Below are 19906 nucleotides of genomic sequence, written 5' to 3'. Positions count from 1 at the left end.
AGCACAGCACACACTGTAACATCACTTGTAATGGTGGGAGCCACTCGTACTGCCAAGGGAAGCGTCCACACAATTAACGAGTGAGGCTTTTCCCTGCGGGCTCCCCTCGGGCACGGCTGGCCCTGAGCACGGCGCTCCTGCACGCCCCGGGTGTCCCTCACCTCCGGGAGGGCTGGCACCGCCGGGGCGGCCACCGCGGCCAAGGAGCCGCTCGCCCCGCGATCCCCCTGTGCCCGCCACAAGCGGGGAAACCGGCGACAGCGAGGAAAATAGGCGATAAGGAGGAAAACAGGCGATAAGGAGGAAAATCGGCCGTAGGCAGCACAACCGGCCGCAGCCCCTCAGCCACCGTCCCAGCGGGCCCTGAGATCGCGGCGACCCCGCCTCCCGGCCGTGCGCCACCCCAGGCGGGGCTGCGCACGCGTGTCACCGCGGGACTGTAAGTCTCCATTTTGTGTTAATTTCACCCTCGTGTCCCTGTCCCCGCTGCGGAGCGCTCCAGCGGGAGGAGCGGGCGGCGGGCGCTGCCGGGGAGCCCCGGGGCAGCGCTGCCCGCTCCCTGAGGCGGTGGCGGTGGCGGCGCCGCTCCCGTGCCCTCCGCGCCCGCCGCCCCCTCACGGCCCCGCCATCCTCCTGTCCCTCCCCTCCGGCTATTGAAATACCCTCGTGGGGACGTTTCGCGCTAATTAAAATTGTTTTATTTGCCCCTCGTGGCGGTGCTGCGGTCTCTCGGTGAGCGGCAGAAATAGAGTGTGTTATAGCAGATTTATTAATTCCCATGCTCAGCAGAACGCAAGACAGACATTGCAACAGCCAACCCATGCTTGGATCACTGAGACTGAGCAGTCGCTGAAGTTTAAATTTCTGCGTAAGGCAGTAACGCTTAAAACATTTCAGAAACCTTGCGTGCTTTGTCGAAGTGATCGATCAAGTGCTTTATACCAGTTCCTAAATGATTTTAGCTGAACCTGGGTAGGCTGCATGACTATACCGTACACTAGATAAAGGTAGCTATGTTTTTTGAGGATAGCATGTGTCCAAAGAATAGATTAACATTGAAGATTCCTAGTAACCCATTTCAGAAATTAATAAAATCCAGATTAAGGACAAGAAAAATCCCCACTCCCTGCCCCCTCCCTAAAATAGTTTTCTTGTTCTTGGCTGTAGGATGGAACCTAAAATGTGAGCTCAGGGATTTTTAGCTAAAAGTTTTGAGACAAAGAATTATTTTAGGTTTAATTTTTTTTGAGGGTGTAGTGTAATCTTAAAAAGAGTAAAATACAAAGTTCAGCTCAAGGAGCAATTGCACAGTATGTCCACCTGTAAGCAGTTTTTAAAGTACTTAACTTTTGAATGTTGGCTGCTAGTGATTCAGATAAGACATTACAGAGCATGTGCTAAGATGTTAATTTTAAATTGAGTCACTGAAATGTCTAATGGAAAAATGGCGTTAAATATTTTGTCTTTCTTTCTCAGGACACGATGTCTCATCTCCAATAAATAGCAGGTCCCCGTATTTCATAACCTACATTCACATTTCCTTTCAAATGCAGTTTTAGACATTCTGAATAATTTCAAGTATTTGAACAACAGGAGAGTACTTTTCCTATCTTTAAAAGTTACATTTTGTGCACTGAAAAATTCAAGTTAGGTGGGATGGCACCTCACCCATGCCCATAGAAACCCTTCCTGCACAGCCCTCTGAGGGACAAGGAGACAGCACCAACAAAACCACTGAGCTGTGCACGGAAACCATGCAGACAGCTCACACTTCCATGAAGCTGGAGTTTGGGTAAATTTGGGAATAGCAGCCTACACCCTCCTCTTACCACTGCAAGCAGCCTGGGGCTAAGGCTGGTTCAAATGAGAAAGATGTGGAGGAAGCCGTGTTTGGGCAGATTTGTGTTCCCCTGGGGACGCCTTTTGCAGCTGCAGTGTGCCTGGAGCTCTGGGTTTTGTGGTTTTCAGAAGCATAACCCTTGGTGTAACCCTAACCCTAACCCTAGGCAGTAAATGCAGCCTTGGGCTAAGGCTGATTCCAAGGAAAAAGCCATGGGGGCAGCGATGTTGAGGCAGGTTTAGTCTATAAACCCCACACTGGTTTTATCCTGTGTTTGCCTTAGTGCCAGGAAAAGCTGAATTTAGTTTACTTGCCAATTTCACCACTTACTGTGAAACCTTTTGTTTATTTCCTTCAGCTTGATTTCCTTTTTTTTTTTTTTTTCCATTTTGGGCCATTTTGTCAGAGGTGCTGCTAGTTTCATTAAGTGGGAACTATTGCTTTTTCAAGTATAACAATTCTAATGTAAGTTCTAATTCAATCTCTTTGAAACGTACTATTGTAATAATGCTAATTTAATTGGCATTGTAGTTTTGAGAAAACTTAGAAGAAATAAGGCAATATGTGAAAGCTGTGAGGTGTACTTGTTTTCATTCACTTATTTATTAAACATTTAATCCATTTTTCTGACGCTTTTATTCAGTTTATAATTTTGTTTTCTTTGTTAAGGTTTATGTCTCAGTCTTAGAGTGCAATGAGAAGAATATGTTACACAAAGCCTGGAGTCACAGTGATATATTTTAGTTTGACAGCCTTTGAACTGTGTGTTTTCAGTTTCCATTGACTTTGCTAGTGACCAAATTAATACTTTTACATGCTGGGAAAATTGGAGGATCTAGAGATGCTATTGGAAACAATGGGTCAACTCATGTAACTTAACACTGAACATGGGATTATCCACTTGTCTTGCATATTACAACTATGTATGTACTTTATAGGATTTGCCTTTTTGTAGTTACAATGTATAATCCTCTCAGTCGTTTTGTCATCTGTCACATGAATCCTTTTGTGAATTTGCAGAAAATTGAATTACTCAGTTTCATACATGTCAGTCATTCTTTCTTCTCCAGAATCTGCAGATTCAATTATGTCAATTGCATGTATTTATATTCTAATTTTGCCTATTTCTGCAAAGGTTAAAAATATTGTCACTTTCCAACTTTGTCAGCTGATTTGTGTATAGAATGTCTTTAGTGTATAAATAAACAGCTTCAGACAAATTGGCCATGCTTACTACAGAGGGCCAAATGTTGATATAGTAAGTCTCCAATAAAAGCATTGTTGACTTCTGTAGCTCAGATCCTAACAGGAGAATGATTACAAAATGCAAATTGATTACTTTCAAGCATTTTGGTGCTGTGTAGGCAATGTTTAATTTTGTGCATCAGTCTTAAGTTGATCCAGTTGATCCAGTATCATCCATATTTTCTCCTTATTAAAATAATATCTCAAGTGTCTTTTTTGCCTTCCTCCAGATATTTTATCACTTAGATTTATTCTGTAAGTTATTCTTACAGGGCTACATCGTTTTGTTGCTCTGTTATTTCCATAAGCTCTAGGGGGAGATGGACGCTTTAAAGAAAATCTTAATAAATTACATTCATTCTTCTTGTCTTTTTCAACTCCACCAGTAATTTATCAAATAAAACTCTCAGACATGTTTGGTGCAATGTGTTCCTTGTACATCCTTGCAGTTTATAACTCATGTTTTCTGAGTGCAGTGTTCAAATGCATATGTAATTGTGGTTTTTTCTTTGCTTGTTTGCTTTTTATTTATTTATTTCTTTTTAAGGCCTAACCAAACCTTTGGGGTTTTTTTTGCTGATAAAATGCCTGTTGGGTTCCTTTGGGTACCAAGGAGGGAAATATGATTGTCCCTAAAGCTACAGGATGATTCTGAGTATCCATGGTAAACAGTCAATGTCAGAATAAGAAACCATTCACTTTTGCATGTAAGTTTTTGTAGTGAAGGAGTTACCTCTACACATAATAATGTTCACACAAACTACAGATAAAATTGGGCTGTATGGGAAAAGCAGCTTCATCATCAGCATTTAAAAAGCTTTACTGGTAAAAAGGGAACTTGCATTAGTTGAATATGATTCCTGTTGGAAAGGGTTGGATCTGGCCCTGATTGTGCCTAACCCAGTGGCCTCAGGGTCCCTGCAGTGTCACTGGGGACTGTGCAATTAGATTTCACTTGTGCTTTCTGTGACTCAGCTCTTGAAAGGGTTTCTGCAGAAGCCCTTAATTAAGACTAGTTCCTCCTCCCTTCCCTTAAATTCCAAGAGAGTCTGCTAACTGTATTCCTACATGGAACAGACTGGAAAATTGTTGAAAGAGCTCTCCTCCATCAGTGCTTGGACTGTGAGGGGGAATCCCAAGCTATGAAAGGCTCCAGAGTGGAGGTTCCTAGGACTGTAATCCCTGAGGGGGATGTGTCAGGGTGGGAGGGCTGAGGATACCTGCAGAGGGGAGCAGGTGTTTGCATAGGTCCCTGAGGGTTGTTAGAGTAAGAGGATAGAACTTTTCAAATTGATAGACCTACTCTTCTTGAAAGTGGCATGGCTATTCTAGTGGCAAATTTGAAAAATTGTAAAGAGGTCTTGGGGAAAAAAAGCTGGTTTTAATCTTTTGGACAATACTAAAGAAAATGTCCTAATTGTGAGATTTAAATAAACCTTTTTATTTTATTCAGGCTATGTGCTTCTCCTCTCATCAATTTGCACTGCAATACTGAATATTCCCAGTGTAGCTCATCAGATTTGTATTGTAACACATAACAACAGCTGCATTTTTCTGCTTCTCATTTGTAGCTACTTCAAAGTACAGAATTTCTATATTGGCACTGCAGTGATGCCTTTTACTTTATCAAAATAATGCACTGTCTTACTGCATGAGGAGCCAAAATCATTTGTATCAATTCTTCAGAATATGGAGGGTTTTTAGCATTAATATTTGCTGAGATTTAGCAAGGTCTTAAATCACTAAAAATCTGATGTGTCTGGTCGGTATTAGCCTTGGCAGGTGTTTTGTTCAGAAGTCATTGCATACTGACTTGTTGGAATACTTTATATATGTCATTTAATTTGCTTTCCAAGTTATTTCTGAAATGTTAAAGAATAAGGCTTTAAATTGGCGTAGTGCTGATGCTTGGCACTAAGTATGCATATTATTTATCCTGTTCAGTGTTATTATGCAAATACTGAAAATTAAGTACCTTCTAAACTGTTGTGCTGGATTTGTGCATGAGTCTTAACTGAGAACTGAGAGATAATGAAGGCCTGTTAGAAAGCAGTAGGTAACACATGAGGCTCAAATTTGCATTTAGCTGGCATTAGGAATGAACATCAGTGTTCTGTTAGTGAAAACAAAATAATGATTCCTTAAGCTTGTAGGAAGTAAAGTGTTTCATAGGGACTTTGGATTTTGAAATAGCTTTTAGGTAGCATTAATGCAGTGATGCTTTTCTAGATGGTCACTAAAATAAAAAGGTGCTTGATTTTGTTGTTTTCTGTTGTCACTACTTTGCCAGTTTTGATGCTTTACCTGACTTTTGCTGCCTTCCTGATACTTCCCTTTCAAAAAGAGAAAAAAAAAGGAAAAATCATTAACTTTGTATACTTTATCCATGATTCTTTTTGGTATTTTTATGAATCAAAACCAATAGCTTCATTACTTGCTTGTTTAATATACAGCAGCAGAGCAACCTTGCTGACAGTCTTTAGATCCCTCTGTGAAAGGACTTTGAAATTGCACTTGCAGAGAAATCTGTGTCTCCTTTTTATTTCTTGTGATGTGACATCTAATGATTTCAGGCTTTCAGTCTCTTTTTAGTGCATGTTGTGTTATTAAATATTTAAGAATTATATAGTTGTGATGAATCCTATTTCAGAAGAGCAGAATTTGGTTCATTGCAGAGAAATTTTCAGGTGTTATTTGTTTTTAAAACATTCAATATTAGAACGAGAGGGGGGAAGGTCAGAAGGGAGCTTGCCTAAATCTGGGATTTATGAGTCTCTTAAGTCTTATTTTTGATTAGGCAGATGTTTTGCTGAATAAAATGTGTAGTCTTGTTTAAAAATATGGTTAGATTCGCATAATCATCAGAAAACCAAAATGCCGACAAACAGAGCTCAAATGAAGACCTAATGCTCTATCTAATATTTTTCTAGAAAATTTAGGACCCAAGAATTCAGCTTCCATTGCTCTGCAAGCCTTTGTAGGAGTTGGATTTAAACTGCAGTGATATTATTGTTTGGGGAAGTGGTGATTGTCAACCTGCTGTGCCTGTTTGTGTGGTGCTGCAAACTATTGTCAACTAAGGTGTTCAGCTGTCATCATAGACTGGTGTAAGACAGATTATTTTCCTATTAAAAACTGTAGTTTTAAAATATTTATATTATTAAATGTATTTACATTATAAATATAAGAAGTTTTTATAAGTGTAGCTATCATGGGTTGTCCTACTAAGGACTGAATTGGAAAAGGGAGAATACAGACAGTATTCTTGGCACCCCCACTGTAGCAGTAGGACTGTTCAGTGGGGAATAATAAATAGTTGTGGGCTGGGAATTGCTATTTGTCTGCAACTTTGTAATAAAAATCAGGATTAGTGTTTGAAGTTCTATGAGAGCATTTGAATCAGGAAAGAGGGTTGGATATTGAAGCTAAAAACTGCAAAGAATTTACTCAGGATATAATTTGAGGTACTCGAAGGTTAGACAAAAGAGTTCATTTTAGTGTAGGTATTTTGATAGGAGTAGTCAAATAAACAAAAATTACTTTCTGAGGAAAACAAGTTTTTTAAAATGTGTTTGTTTGTCTAAAGATGTAGAAAATTGCTTAAAAATTTGAAAGGAAAATACGAAACCAAAAGTTCTAGTCCATTTGGCAGTTGCTTTTCCTTTCTTTTTCTAGTGTAATGTTACTTTTTGGTTATGTGTGAGCATTCATTGTATATTGAAAATAGGAATACGAAGGCAGCATTAGAAAGGATAGAATCATTCTACATTATTTCTTAAATGTTTTGTAGTTATTGTAACACGTTGTAACAGGTTCTCTGTGTATTGAGACTGGATGATGCAGTTATCAATAATATTTGCCAATATTGTAAGGAACCACCCACTGCACTCAGTGTGATTTATTTCCAGGTGCCAGGGCCTCTGTAACTCTGTTTGCAAGGTCAGAATGCTTCACACTGACAGACTGTGCAAGTGTCTGTACACAGTGATCAGCTCCCTTCTCAGCTTCCTGATAAGCTGAATAAATTAAACTCCTTAGTCAGAAAAGATGAGGATATCAGATAGCTGTTGCAGACAAGCTGTAAAATTCTCTGTGAGCAAAGGGGAGAGAAGAAGACCAGAAGAGTGTGGCAGAAGAGAAATGTGGTTGTTGCCATAATCTGAAAGGGTTGGCTGGCCTGCAGCAGTTTCAGAGAATGAATCAGTGACACACAAATGGAGGAATGCTGTTCTGGAAAGCTGTGTTGTTCGTGATCCCACCTCAACATGTGTTAGCTCTCAGCAAAGCTGGTTTTCAGAACGCTGTTCTCTTGCTTACTGTCTCAGAGGCCACAGGAAATAGTACCAGGTTTGCTCACAATGGTCTGAGTGTGGATAAAGGGAACAAATTCCTTAGAAACACATTTGACTCATTTTGCTGCTCATAAGAATTACAAGAGTAGTACAGATTCTACAAGGAAACAGCCAATATAGAAAATTCATTTGTGAGCCATGAATACTTATAAATTCATGTAGTTAATAGTATTAACTTTACATTTGCTTTCCAGCTGTTCTGAGTGGTCTATTAAACTGAACATCTCCCTGTAAATGCTAAGAAGTGAAGCTTTAAAAGCAACTAGGCCAGGAGTAATTTGGACTCGTGGTGTTAGATAAAGTGCATTATTTGACAAAGTTATGTTGTCATATTGCATCCCCCAGCTGGGCAAATAATTAATGAAGATCTCTGTCCTGCTCACTGTTGCTTTTTCTCAAAAGTACCAATGCCAAACTTCAGCTTTTAAAGTGTCTTTGTTTAGTTGCATTTTACTCTCATGCTGTCTCTTCCAGCTTGGGCAGAATCCTCTTGTTGCTGTTGGCATGGAAGTTCTGATTTGATGGAGGTTGAACATTGTGAACCTAAACAGGGCTTTTGGCTCCCCATGCTAATAATTCTCATTTCATCAGGCACAAGTAATAGAAGCACCTGCAGTGACCTGCTTTGGGGCTTCTATAAAATATAAGCTTTAACTCCTGGTGTAACATCTGTCCTTCCAAAAAGGAAGGTGCTGCCAGCTACTTCAGCTAAGGCTCATTTGTGTGTATTTCTGAGAACTTATGCTCTTTGTAACTAGAGGCTTTTTACTAGTCAGCACTGCTTGTCAGGTTTATGCTGCAGATCTTGATATTTTTTAGTTATTAGCGCTGAAAAATCTAAGATAATCAATGTGACTGAGAACCTTTAAGCAGCCATTGCATGCTAGATGATCAAGGAGGTAACTACAGGCCACTCCTACAAAACCTGATTTTTAAAATATTTGTGTAAATTACTTCTTTTTCCCTTTTGATGTCAAGTCTTCATCTTAACTGAGAAGAAATCTGCATAACTGGCATAAAGGGCTTTTCTGTCCAGAGCTGAGTTCTGCAACTTAGCCTGATATTGAGGGAATAGAATTTCAGAGAAATATTTTCTGAATCTGAGACTCTTAGAGACATTTAAAAAAATATTTAAAGATGGTTTTATTTTGGTAAAATGTTGTCTTTTTCTTTCCCTAAGTAGTTTTGTCATCTTTGTGTTACTACAAGGAACCTGAGACAGACTAACATTGTGCAAATCTGATTAAAATTATCTGTGCTGTTTCAAAGGTCAGGCACACTCAGTGAATTTGCTTTCAAATTATTTTGTTTATTCTGTGTACGTATGCATCTTGAGCTCTATAAAGGTCAGGAGAGGAGATTCATTTTGGAATTTAAAATAAGTTGGATTTTTTACTGCTGGTAGCCCTGGTTAGTTTCATTTGAACTGATGAAAATTGTTTTCCTTTGTTGGTTTTGTTCTGCTGTCAGTTTTATTTTTCTGGTGAAACTTGTTTGTAACTATGAAGTCTATTTGAAAATAAGACAGTATCAGTAATGCATTTTATTTTTTTAGTATTTTATGTGATCTTAAAAATTAAGTACTGTTTGATCTTAAAAATTAAGTACTCTTTGTACAAATTAAATTGTAGTCTTACTTGCTTTTGGTTTCTTGGCTTCTTTAATTCATCTGATAGACTGTTTTATCAACTAGAACAATATATTTAAAGGATACACAGCCTTTAACTGTCTCTTGCCACAAATGGTTTAATAAAATAGGCATGGTGATGCAATTCCTGTAGAATATATAAGAGTCCTGCTATTAATGTTCAGGCTGAATAGTATAACCACAAAAGGATTCGTGTGTGTCTTGTGAAGTGTAACTAATTGCAGTTTTCAGTCACAGAAACAGTGACAATTAGTAAGGAATTGGGCTTCTATTAAATACAAAAGGAACTGCATGGCAAGAGCCTAATAATTGTCCTAAAAAAGACTGTTATATAACAGTCTTGCATTCCAGTTCTGTCTCTAAAATGGTTGAAATATTTGGGGTTGTTTGGCACCAAAAAAAAAAAAAAAAAAAAAAAAATTAATGATACTTGTAGGAATGAAGAAATTTTCAAAACAATAATAATGATTTTCACTAAAAAACGAGTATATTTTTCAAAGTTTACATTCACTTGAAAAGTCTTGAGCTGTTTAACCAAATCAGATTTTCCTGTCAAGAGCATTCTGACATTTTCTTTTCTGATTTAAGGAGGTGAAATCTGAATGAGGCAGAACATGCTGATTGAATGAACACAGTACTAAAACTTCACAGCATTCTGTGTTTTAATGCACATTTTACTGGAAGGATGGACAAATTGTGCAATTATATGAGAGGTTAAGGAAATTGTTTTGAGTCTTCTTATGTGTAAAAGAATATACATCTCATGTGGGCAATTCTGTCTCGTGGGCAGTTGTGGTGCTTTCAGAAGTAAGTAACAGATGTTGTTGTAAACTGAGCACTTGTCTACCTTGCCAAAGATTGGTTCAGTGGGTATTCAACCTTCAGTTGCTTCAGTCTGTGTGGCTGTAACCAGGCTTGGCCATCAGTAGCAACACACTGTTTTCGTTTTAGTTTATGAAAAAAAAAAAGTTTAAAAAATTGCTTTAGCAAGTCAGGCATTTGCCCAGGCTGGTTGGCTCTAATTTCATAGGGCAGACATTGGAACAGAAGATGGTGGGGCCTCAACTGTGCCTTTGCTTGTGGGGGTTTTGCCAAGATGCTGCTCCTGCTTTGAGGCTCTTATTTTTCTTGCCTGCTTCTTACTAATTAGTATAATTTGTAAGCTTTCCTCCACTGATTCATTATTTTTGGTAGCAGGCACTGTCATTTTTCTTTACTTAAGTGTTTTCAATGAGAAAGATTTCTGTGTCAGCTTTTCCTCAGTTTTGCTGTTTGAATCCTACTCCATTAATTAACTTCAGTGTTTTATATCTGTTGTGAGATGTAGCCTTCCCAGTGCTGCAGCTGAAGCTGTAGCTGTTAGGCCTTGACAGTGTAATTTAAGAAAAAATTAAAAAAAATAAAATTGGGAATTTTAGGATATTTGAATTAGAACTTAGAATACATTTTATAACAAAAAACCCCAAAATTCCAAGTATTGTGTATACTTGACTTACTTGGAAAAATTTCTGTTAAATAATATCTTATCCTGTTTTTCACTTTCTCAGGTGTCAGGGGAAAAAATTGCCTTCTAGTATTGTGATATTAACACTTTTCATGTCACGTTAATTCTGATGCATGGCTGGTTTTTAGAAGACTTGCTTAGGTGGGGCAGCATCCCAGTGTGATGGATGCTGTGATGGCACATCTCTGAGAGGAGAGCTGAGGGTGCTGACCGAGTGTCAGGGTCTGAATGCAGGGAAGCAGAGAACAGAAAGGAAGAAATGGTGGAAACAGTGTTCTTTAGAGGAAGGTTAATAACACTTAACTTTGGGAGTGATATGTAAGGGCTGGTGTTGTACATAATCAGGATTCTGGCTTATATTAATACCTTGGATGCTACTTAGAGCTTCTAAAATTACTTTATTATTTTCTTCCAGAACTGTGTTGCGATATAGAATCACATTCATTTTCATATACTTACACGTAATAAAACATCTGTTTTTAAAACAGTGGAGATCTTTTGTATAAAAAATAAACTCTTTTGAAAAGTTTGGCGTTGGTAGTAGATTCTGAGGTATTAGGTACTAAGCATCCTGTGAGATAAATTTGGAATCCTAGAATTAGGAATACTTTATCCTTGAATTTTTTTGTTATTATTGGATACTGAGACCAGAGCAGTGGCTTTCTGTGTTTGGAAATTTGGTGAATGGTGTGACTGTGCTATTGTGGGCACAATCAAGTGCTTTGCTGCGTTTGCACATTTATTTTATTTTATTGTCATTAGGAAGCTTATAACGGCTATTTCTCTTGCAGTGTAGGAGCTACTTCCTAGGTAGAATTCTCTAATGCATGGTTTCAAACTGGTGTAGCTTTATCTGAATATATATATATATGTGTATGTATATATATGTACGTATTAATTTTGATATATTGTATTGAATCTGTTTGCGGCCATGTTGTGCTGGATTGCTTTGGTTCCCTTGGGTGCTTCTCATTTATTCTGTGTGTGCAATGCAGGTGATTCCGGGAGCATTCTGGGACTCTTCCTTTCAGATTCCTGTGGATATGCACTGCAAACAGTGGAAACTCAATCTGAGCACAGCTGATGTTTTCTGAAATGCAAAGCACACAAGTGCCTCGCTGTTCTGCAGTTGTGTGTGCACTTGGGATGGCAAATATCAGTGGCTGCTCTTGTCTTCTGGCGACAGCACTGCTGCTTTTGTGCCTGTAAACTCCTGAGGCTGAAAAGTTGTGGCTGGATTCTTCCTTTGAGCATTATTCATTCTGTCCATATATATCATGTGTTTGTCTTGTTATCTGCTTAGGGTTCCATGCTCAAAATTGGCTGAATTAGTTATGCATTTGTTAAGTTCCCTTTTGTTTTGGAGAATGTGTACCATGTCTTCAGGAAGTTTGAAGGAAAAACTGGAGAATACAAAGAATTAAGTATTGTCAGTGTTGATGTAAAACATAAGTCAGAAAAAAATTTGATAGCATTGTTTAAGTAACTTCTCATAAATGTGTAAGATTCTCATTAGTCCAACATCAGAAGTCTAATGAATATTAATGAATGAGATCAAAGACATTTAGAAATCAAAGCAATCATTTTTAAGAATTATATAAGTTTTTAACTGCACAAAAATATGAATCATCTTAATGATATGGCTTCATGAGAAGTTTTTCTTGAAAATATTTTTCCTGAAAATTTTCGCGTTGAACTAGAAAGGCAAGTATGTAACATAAACCAGACAAATAGATACATCAAAACCTGAAATATTTAAAATGTCTTCATTATGCTGTATTGAAATACCTAAATTAAACTGTGGAGTCTAACAGGCTGGGAATTTTTACTTGGCCTGAGTCCATGATTTGAACTTGACTCAGACTGTCAACACAAATTGGTAAATATTGAGAAGGAAATTACTTTTGGATGTCTCAGACCTTTACTGTTTCGGTCTACATTTCTAGTACTTTTGGACTAAATGTATCCGTGCTGAAACATATACATACTGTAATTCTGTTAAAAAAGATGGCTTTACACATCATTTAATACATACAAGATTTTGATCATCAAATATCAGAGTATGACCAGAACTGTCTTCATCTCATTATCTGCTTTTCCAAATCTTATCTAGAACCAGCATGTGGTGGGACCTGTGTACCACAGTTATTTAATCTTTGAACAGTACATGCTTGTAATATAGCATGGGATATTCCAGCATCACAGTATGGTGTGAGTAAATCTTCTAAGACTGGGGGAAATAATTTGAACAATTTATTAAATATGACTTTTTATCTTTACATTTTTAAATTATCATTCACTTAATTATTCTTTTATTTCACTAAAAATAAAAAGTTAATTTTTCTATGAGGTGGTGATCTAAAAATAATAGATGCAAGGCATGAGTTTAGGCATCTTTCATTTTTATTCCTGAAATTAAAGAAAACATATGTGTATAATTTTCTTTGGAATTTGTGATGATTTTAATGCATTTAATCCACAAAGGCCATAATGGTGCTATAACTCCAAAGGCCCCACTCCCCTGGTGCAACATGGAGAGCGTTGTGCTCATAAAGCACCCGCTCGCTCTGGGCAATAGCGACATTATTTGACAGTTTGTGATTCCTACGAACTTTAATGGCAAAGAGGATCCTTCAAATACTGTCAGAGAAACAGTTTCATGTTGAACTTGGATATAAAGCTAATGGTATCTAACAGCTTTTAGTGTCACTGAATCAAATTCCTCAAGTAGAAAGAAGGGGTGACATTCTGTTTTAAAGTGACCGTATGTTTGACCCAGTTTGGCGATGGCGGTGTCATCACAATTGTATCTTGCTGCTGTAGGCTCTTGCAGCCTGACAGGCGGAACAAGTTGCTTTAGCTCACAGAGCTCATCTGTCACACTGAGCAGCTTGCAGCTTTCTGTTATCTGAATGAAATGTGGAGCGAGGACTTCTCCCTGCTGCCTGCCTATCAGCATAGTCAGCAACCTGCTCACACCCCACTCACATGAAATGAAATGGTAGAAGAAGAGAGAATTAAAAAAAAACTATTTCCAGAGATGCAAATGTAAGCCACATTTAATAATTAAATGACATGTGGTTCAAAAATAATAATTAAAAAAAGCATGTACAGGAACTAGAAGGAAAGTTAATTTCCAAAGAAGAATTACAATTTCCTTATCTGAAATGAGAGATGGAAACTTTTAATTGTATATTTAAGACCCAAAACTAAGAACAGTTTTATAATTTGGTAGGGCAGTGACAGGCATCTCTTTTTTCATCACAAGCACATACTTAGCATTTGAAGTGTTCAAACCTTTATCGAGATTTTATTACATTTTCCCAAAATAGTGCTTCTAGAATTTTGTACCTTAGGCCAAATCTTGCCATAATCTCTACATTCTTTGTAGTTCTGTGATAGGAGCAATGTTAGGGCACTGAGTTTGTGCTGGTTGCTCTTTGAAGTTCATATGTGACTGATTTGACTGCTTTATTGTTGCAATGACCAATTTTTACTTGTTCTGAGAATATTGGCAAAAGGTGCACAAACCATAATTCTTAGTAAATGCTGATTAGTCTTTTTTCCTATGTTAAGCATAGGAAGAAATTCTTCTAGCCTGTTATGTCCAGTTTTAAAAATATTTTTACTAGAGTAAAATTTCCAAAGAAAACTTCAGCCAGTAACAACTACTAAGTGGTTTCTGTTTGTTATAATAATAATAATGATTGTGGCAGTCCACAAACAAAATGATTCACAAGTGATGCATGTCAGGAATGCCTTCTGTTATTCAAAAATGATATAGATTATAGCTGGGGAGAAACCTGTTAATAATGTTTTATTCAGAGGGATGCTGTACAACATTATTCAAAAGGAACACACCAGTTGGAATTTTCATCATGGAAATGATGAGCTGAATCACCCCAGTCTAATGGAAAATAGGACTATGGAATGTGTAGTGTGAATGTATGAATTAGGAAGATATTTATACCTTTGGATTTTGCAGCTTCAGTGGAATAGAAAGGGTCGTTCTGTGATCGATGGATTTGTGGTGAATTGCACAAGATCTGAGAAAATGAGGATTGCATTTATCACATCTAAGGGGAATGTCAAAGTGTGTGTCTGCCCATAACCCCATCAGTGGTAAAATGATGACAATGTGCCTTTGGGAGATACCAATCAATATGACTGTTGTAAAGCTCAACAACGACTGATTTCATTCTATCTGATGAGCTCTGGGGGTGCCTTAGAGAGCTATGGAAAGGGAAAAACAAAAACATCACGTTTGTACCCAAGACCTTCTTTGCAAAAGTTTGAAAAAAGTCTCATGAAAATGAAATGGGACATAATGTTCTAGGTTTGAAAAATTAGATAAAGATGTTCAGCTGAATTCTGTTCATCTGGTCATTATAGACAGCACGGACACACTAAATAATCATTGAGAGCATGACACAGAACCAGAATGAGTGTGCAGTGAACTTCCCAGAGTGCAGGTAGTTGGGAAAACCAGTAGTTCTTGGTCTCCTTAAAAAAAAGTAAAAAAAAAAAAAAAAGAAAAAAAAAAAAAGAAAGAAGTTGATGATAATTCATTCAGAAAGCTCACTGGTTTGTTCAACAGAAATAAATCCTATGATATCTGACCAGAATAAATCATTGGCAATGTCACAGATGAAGAATATCCAAAACAAACTTAGAAGTAAAATGAAGAAATGCAAGTGAACAAGAACATTTTAAACAGCAGAGAGCTGCTGCTTCTGTCACAAAACCTGTAACATATAAAGGCTAAAATATATTTCCTATATTGTTTTTCTTTTCCCAGTAAGAACTCTGAATCAGATTTTCTGTGGACAAGAGTGAGGGATTTCTGAGGGACTAACCCAAATGCATGCTGATAAAAACATGCATATATAATGTATATAGGCACACTTAAAATCTCCCTAAATATTTTCAGCAGTGGAGAAGACAAAAGCACCTGAAATCTGTGGTGGTATTTCTAACTCTGAAGTTCCTAGCTAAAAGATCTGCTGCTTTGTTCCTTCACTTGACCTGTTTTTGTGTGAATGGATATCTTACTCCTTATGTAGCCAGCTCTTGCTAGTCTAAATGATGTGAAGAATCATTATCATTTAGGTGCAATTCTGAAATGAAAGGAGGGAAGAGGGTGAAAGTGGGAGTTTTTTTGGCAGCAGCGACAAAGTGCAGACAAGAAGTAATTCTCCATCAATTTTCCAGGAAAACTGAAGGAAAGACTCAAACAATTTTGGTTTTGCAGAAATTTGTGTTTCTTTTTGTGCTAAACTTAGATAAAAATTGTACCTAGTGTTATGAGGTAGAGATTCATAGTTGTACAGATCAGAAGAGATCACTGAAGTTCTTCCTTTGAACTCCTGCATGGGGAATGTAAATGTCTCTCATTTCCCTCGATGGAGGCTGGTAAGGCTCAGCTGAAGTGGATCTGCTGGAAAGCTTCTCTTCATTTGGAGATACTGAGAGGGTTCAGTGCCCACTTCCTTTGGTAGTTAGTTCTACCTGTTTGTTAATCATCTTCCACATTAAACTTGGGGTTGTACAAGTTGATCTTTTGTCTGTGTTGAGTTGTCTTGCTGGCATTCAGGGCAGTCCCTTTTAATTTCTGTGACAAATTGGCATTGGCCAAAATTGCTTCAGCCTTGGCTCCCCTGTCCATGTACAGGACTGCTGGATGAGTTCAGTGTTAGTGACCAAACAGTGGGGTCATTAAAGCAGTAGAGGGAAGCAACATCTGTTTGTACAGACTTTTTCCATACAGTAGTAGCTGTACCAAATAAACATGATTATTAATGTATAGGCCAAACATGGATTTATTATCCCTTTGTAGTCTCAAATTACAGAAAGAGGATACTCTAAAGGTAAGTGTATTTCTTACATTGCAGTGACAAGCATCGCCTTACACCCTTTGTGTTAAATTCACAGATCTGCATGCAGAGATTGAAGATTAAGCTGACAGGACAACTTCTTTAGCCACCTGGCTTCACTGTCAGAAAAAAAGGGTGAGTGATAAAGGGAAAATGTAAAGAAAGTTGATATCTGGAAGTTGATATGCTGAGAGTCTCCAAATCTTAGAGAATAAGTGCTGACTTCTGCTTTGTTCACAGTGGTTAAGTTGTGCTGGTGTAGTGATGTTTGCAAAGATTAATGCCAGTGTATTTAAAAATAAATGTACTGGCCCTGCGTCTGCTCCCTTGATTAATAATGCCAGGTGGGAAAACCAAGAAAATGGAAAGTGACTTTTTAATGGTTCTTCTGAATTTGCATGAGGCTTGCTTATGTAGTAGTGTGCATCAAGGATTTCTGTGAGAAAGCAGGAAATTAAGATAGATAAGGCTGCATAACTTTGTGGATTTTCACTGTGTATTGAGTGGATAAATACCTAAAATTTAGGTAGTAGAGCATAATAGTTGTCTGTGTGTATAATAGCACAATAACTTTAGTCTTTTAAGATAATTCGGCATTCTGTACTTGCTCATAAACGTATAACATAATTGCTCTTTGATTAATAGCTAAAGTAGAAATAGGGTGGCTTTTTTGCTAAAAAGAGACTGGATGTTATATCAGGAAGCCTGACAAAGACCCATTTTCATCAATAAGCTATTTTGCTGAGTTTCAGGTATCCCATAAGCTTATATTTGTTTCAGCAACTTCATCTTTTCATTTTTCACGTCACCTTTTTTTGTTGTCACATTCAGAAAGTTGAACTAGGATAATTAAAGCAGCCTGCAACATAAAGATGTAGAAATTCAAGATAGTCACATTATGCAGTGAAATTTAAATTGATATGATTTTGTGTTGTTATAAATTGTAAATCACTGTTATCAACTGTTTAAAGACCAGTTAAATACCAGATTTGTATAGCCCAGAAGAAGCAAATGTGTGCTATGCTGTGGTGTGAATTTGCTTTTTTTTTCCTGATCATGTTTGCCTTTTATGGCATGGTACAAACTCAGCTATTTTGCTGAGTTTCAGGAATCCCATAAGCTTATATTTGTTTCAGCAACTTCATCTTTTCATTTTTCACGTCACCTTTTTTTGTTGTCACATTCAGAAAGTTGAACTAGGATAATTAAAGCAGCCTGCAACATAAAAGAAAGATGTAGAAATTCAAGATAGTCACATTATGCAGTGAAATTTAAATTGATATGATTTTGTGTTGTTATAAATTGTAAATCACTGTTATCAACTGTTTAAAGACCAGTTAAATACCAGATTTGTATAGCCCAGAAGAAGCAAATGTGTGCTATGCTGTGGTGTGAATTTGCTTTTTTTTTCCTGATCATGTTTGCCTTTTATGGCATGGTACATTAATTTTTAATATAGATAGGCAGTTGAGCTGTTAATACATAAAAAAATATAAGGAAAAAGATATTGGAGCAAGTAAATATTTCTAATAAATAAAAGTGTTTTCAAAGGAAAACATTTAAGAGAAGCTAGAAAGTGGAGGTCTGTATGTGGCAGCAGCACTCTGTGGGTTTACAGCTGTTTGTACCTGTCTAATCTTCTTTTTACCTGAAGTTATTGTGGTAACTGTGGTCTTGCCTGCCATAGCTGATCTTGAACCAAATAGCCTCCTTATAATTATCTTTAATTTAGATAGATTTGGCTTCCATTTTATACTCAGACATGCACACACCCAGTTCTTTCTCCTGCTCTTTATTTGGGAACAGGCTGAATATGTCCTTTCGATCCCTTGCAGTACCTGCATCCTTTAGGTGGCACATCTGCACAGCTGCTGTCAGGTGCTGTTACCCACATTCATTGTCGACTTGCTTTTCCTTGGAGAAATCCTGGCAGGAGGAAAATTCTCTGGAGAGGAGGTGGTGACTAATTCTGCCCTCAAATGAGCACATTTCTTAGATGCTCCAGTCATGTGGATAGAAACTCACCAAACCTTTGTTGTGAACTGGTGAACACGAGCCAGCTCCGTCCTGATGCTGCCGTCTCACCCTTTTAGCTCTGAGTTCAACTCAAGCTGCTATGATTTGCCCCTTGGCATTGGCTACTGGTCTGGGTTTGATGTCAAATTAAGAGAATTGTGCAGCTTTTCTTCGGATTGAAGAGGCAGTTTAGGTCTGTCCTTTGTGTGTTGTGGGATGTTAAGCACAGGGGCTGGGTGAGCAGAAAATGGCAGTGACGCGTCTGGACTGCAGAACCTTGTCCTTGGCTGTAATGCAATTGCACGTGGTGATCTCTGTGGCTCGTTGAGAGCCTGATTGCTTTGCTTTTGAGCCCTGAGCAGCCCTGGTGAACTGAATCAATTTATCTCTTTGTGAAAATATGTGGCTTGAATTCCTGATTCTCTGGGCATGTTTGTGTTTGAGCTGATATTAGTCTGGCTCCAGACAGAGAAAACAGGAGCTCTGAATGGAACTTAGAGAAGAAAGGAATGAAGGGTCTCTCCTTCTGTAATTCTATGATCAGTTCAAGTAATCATCAGAGGAAATAAGAATTACAACATTTCTCTTTCTTGTTGGTCATTTTTATAATGTGGAATGTATATTTAGAATCGTTTAGGTTGGAAAGACCTTTAAGATCATTGAGTCCCACCATTAGCCAAGCACTGCCACTAAACCATGACCCTAAGTGCCACATCTGCACATTCTGCATTTGAATATAGGATGCTGGTGTACTTAGAATGTATGAAATATGGGACTTGCTTATCATGTCATTGAGAATTAATTTTATGTACTGTCAGTTTTAAAATAGTCTCAGATTTTCCAGATGGAGGAAGAGTGAATAAAGTAAAAAAAAAGAATAATAAAACCTTAATCACTGGCACATCACAATCTGGCGGTAACAGTACTATTTATTAGGTGGAAAGATGGAAAAGTTCCATTTGCAAAGCAGCACACTATGTATTCACATTTTTTTACTGCTTGCATTGCAGTGGGTCTAAATTTGATCAAGTATCTTTGTCATTGGGAGGCAATAAATGTTTTCCCCACTAATTGTTTCTAATGCATTTCTTTTAATTTATTGTGGACATGAGAGTTGGAAACATTGAAAGTTGCTCAGATTTCATGAAAGAGCTGGAGCAATGTTGCCTTGAAATAAAACAAGAGTGTTGAGTTCCTAGAGGAAGAAGTGTATTCCCTGAATGCATTTTTTCCAAACCAGCTCTTTCATATGTCTGAGATTTTTAAGATAATTTTCTCTAGTATTTGTTTACTTGTAAGATGATTGACTTTAATATTTTTCTGGGACCATTGTATATCAGAGGCGTCGAAGGGTTATATACATAGACTTTGAAAATATAATTACATTGACCAGCATAGATTTAATTTAAGTAAGTTATCTGAATTTGG

The 19906-nt window shown here is 37.6% G+C and overlaps 1 protein-coding gene across 2 annotated transcripts in view; it reads left to right on the top strand.

Annotated features, from left to right (window-relative positions):
* Nucleotides 1–368: 368 nt before the first annotated feature.
* The window catches only part of FHIT (fragile histidine triad diadenosine triphosphatase), a 518625-nt gene continuing 499087 nt past the window's right edge, over nucleotides 369–19906 (top strand). The window contains exons 1-2 of one of the 2 annotated variants that reach the window (XM_036391301.2): nucleotides 377–439; nucleotides 16521–16597. The gene's annotated coding sequence lies outside the window, so the exon portion shown is untranslated. Of the gene's footprint in view, nucleotides 440–16520; nucleotides 16598–19906 lie in introns of both variants that reach the window. The other variant, XM_054516097.1, reaches the window with a different exon arrangement.

Source organism: Molothrus ater, chromosome 11 (assembly GCF_012460135.2).
Source record: "Molothrus ater isolate BHLD 08-10-18 breed brown headed cowbird chromosome 11, BPBGC_Mater_1.1, whole genome shotgun sequence".
NCBI lineage: Eukaryota > Metazoa > Chordata > Aves > Passeriformes > Icteridae > Molothrus > Molothrus ater.
Note: the sequence above shows the minus strand (reverse complement) of the source record. Positions and strands in the feature narration are given on the sequence as shown.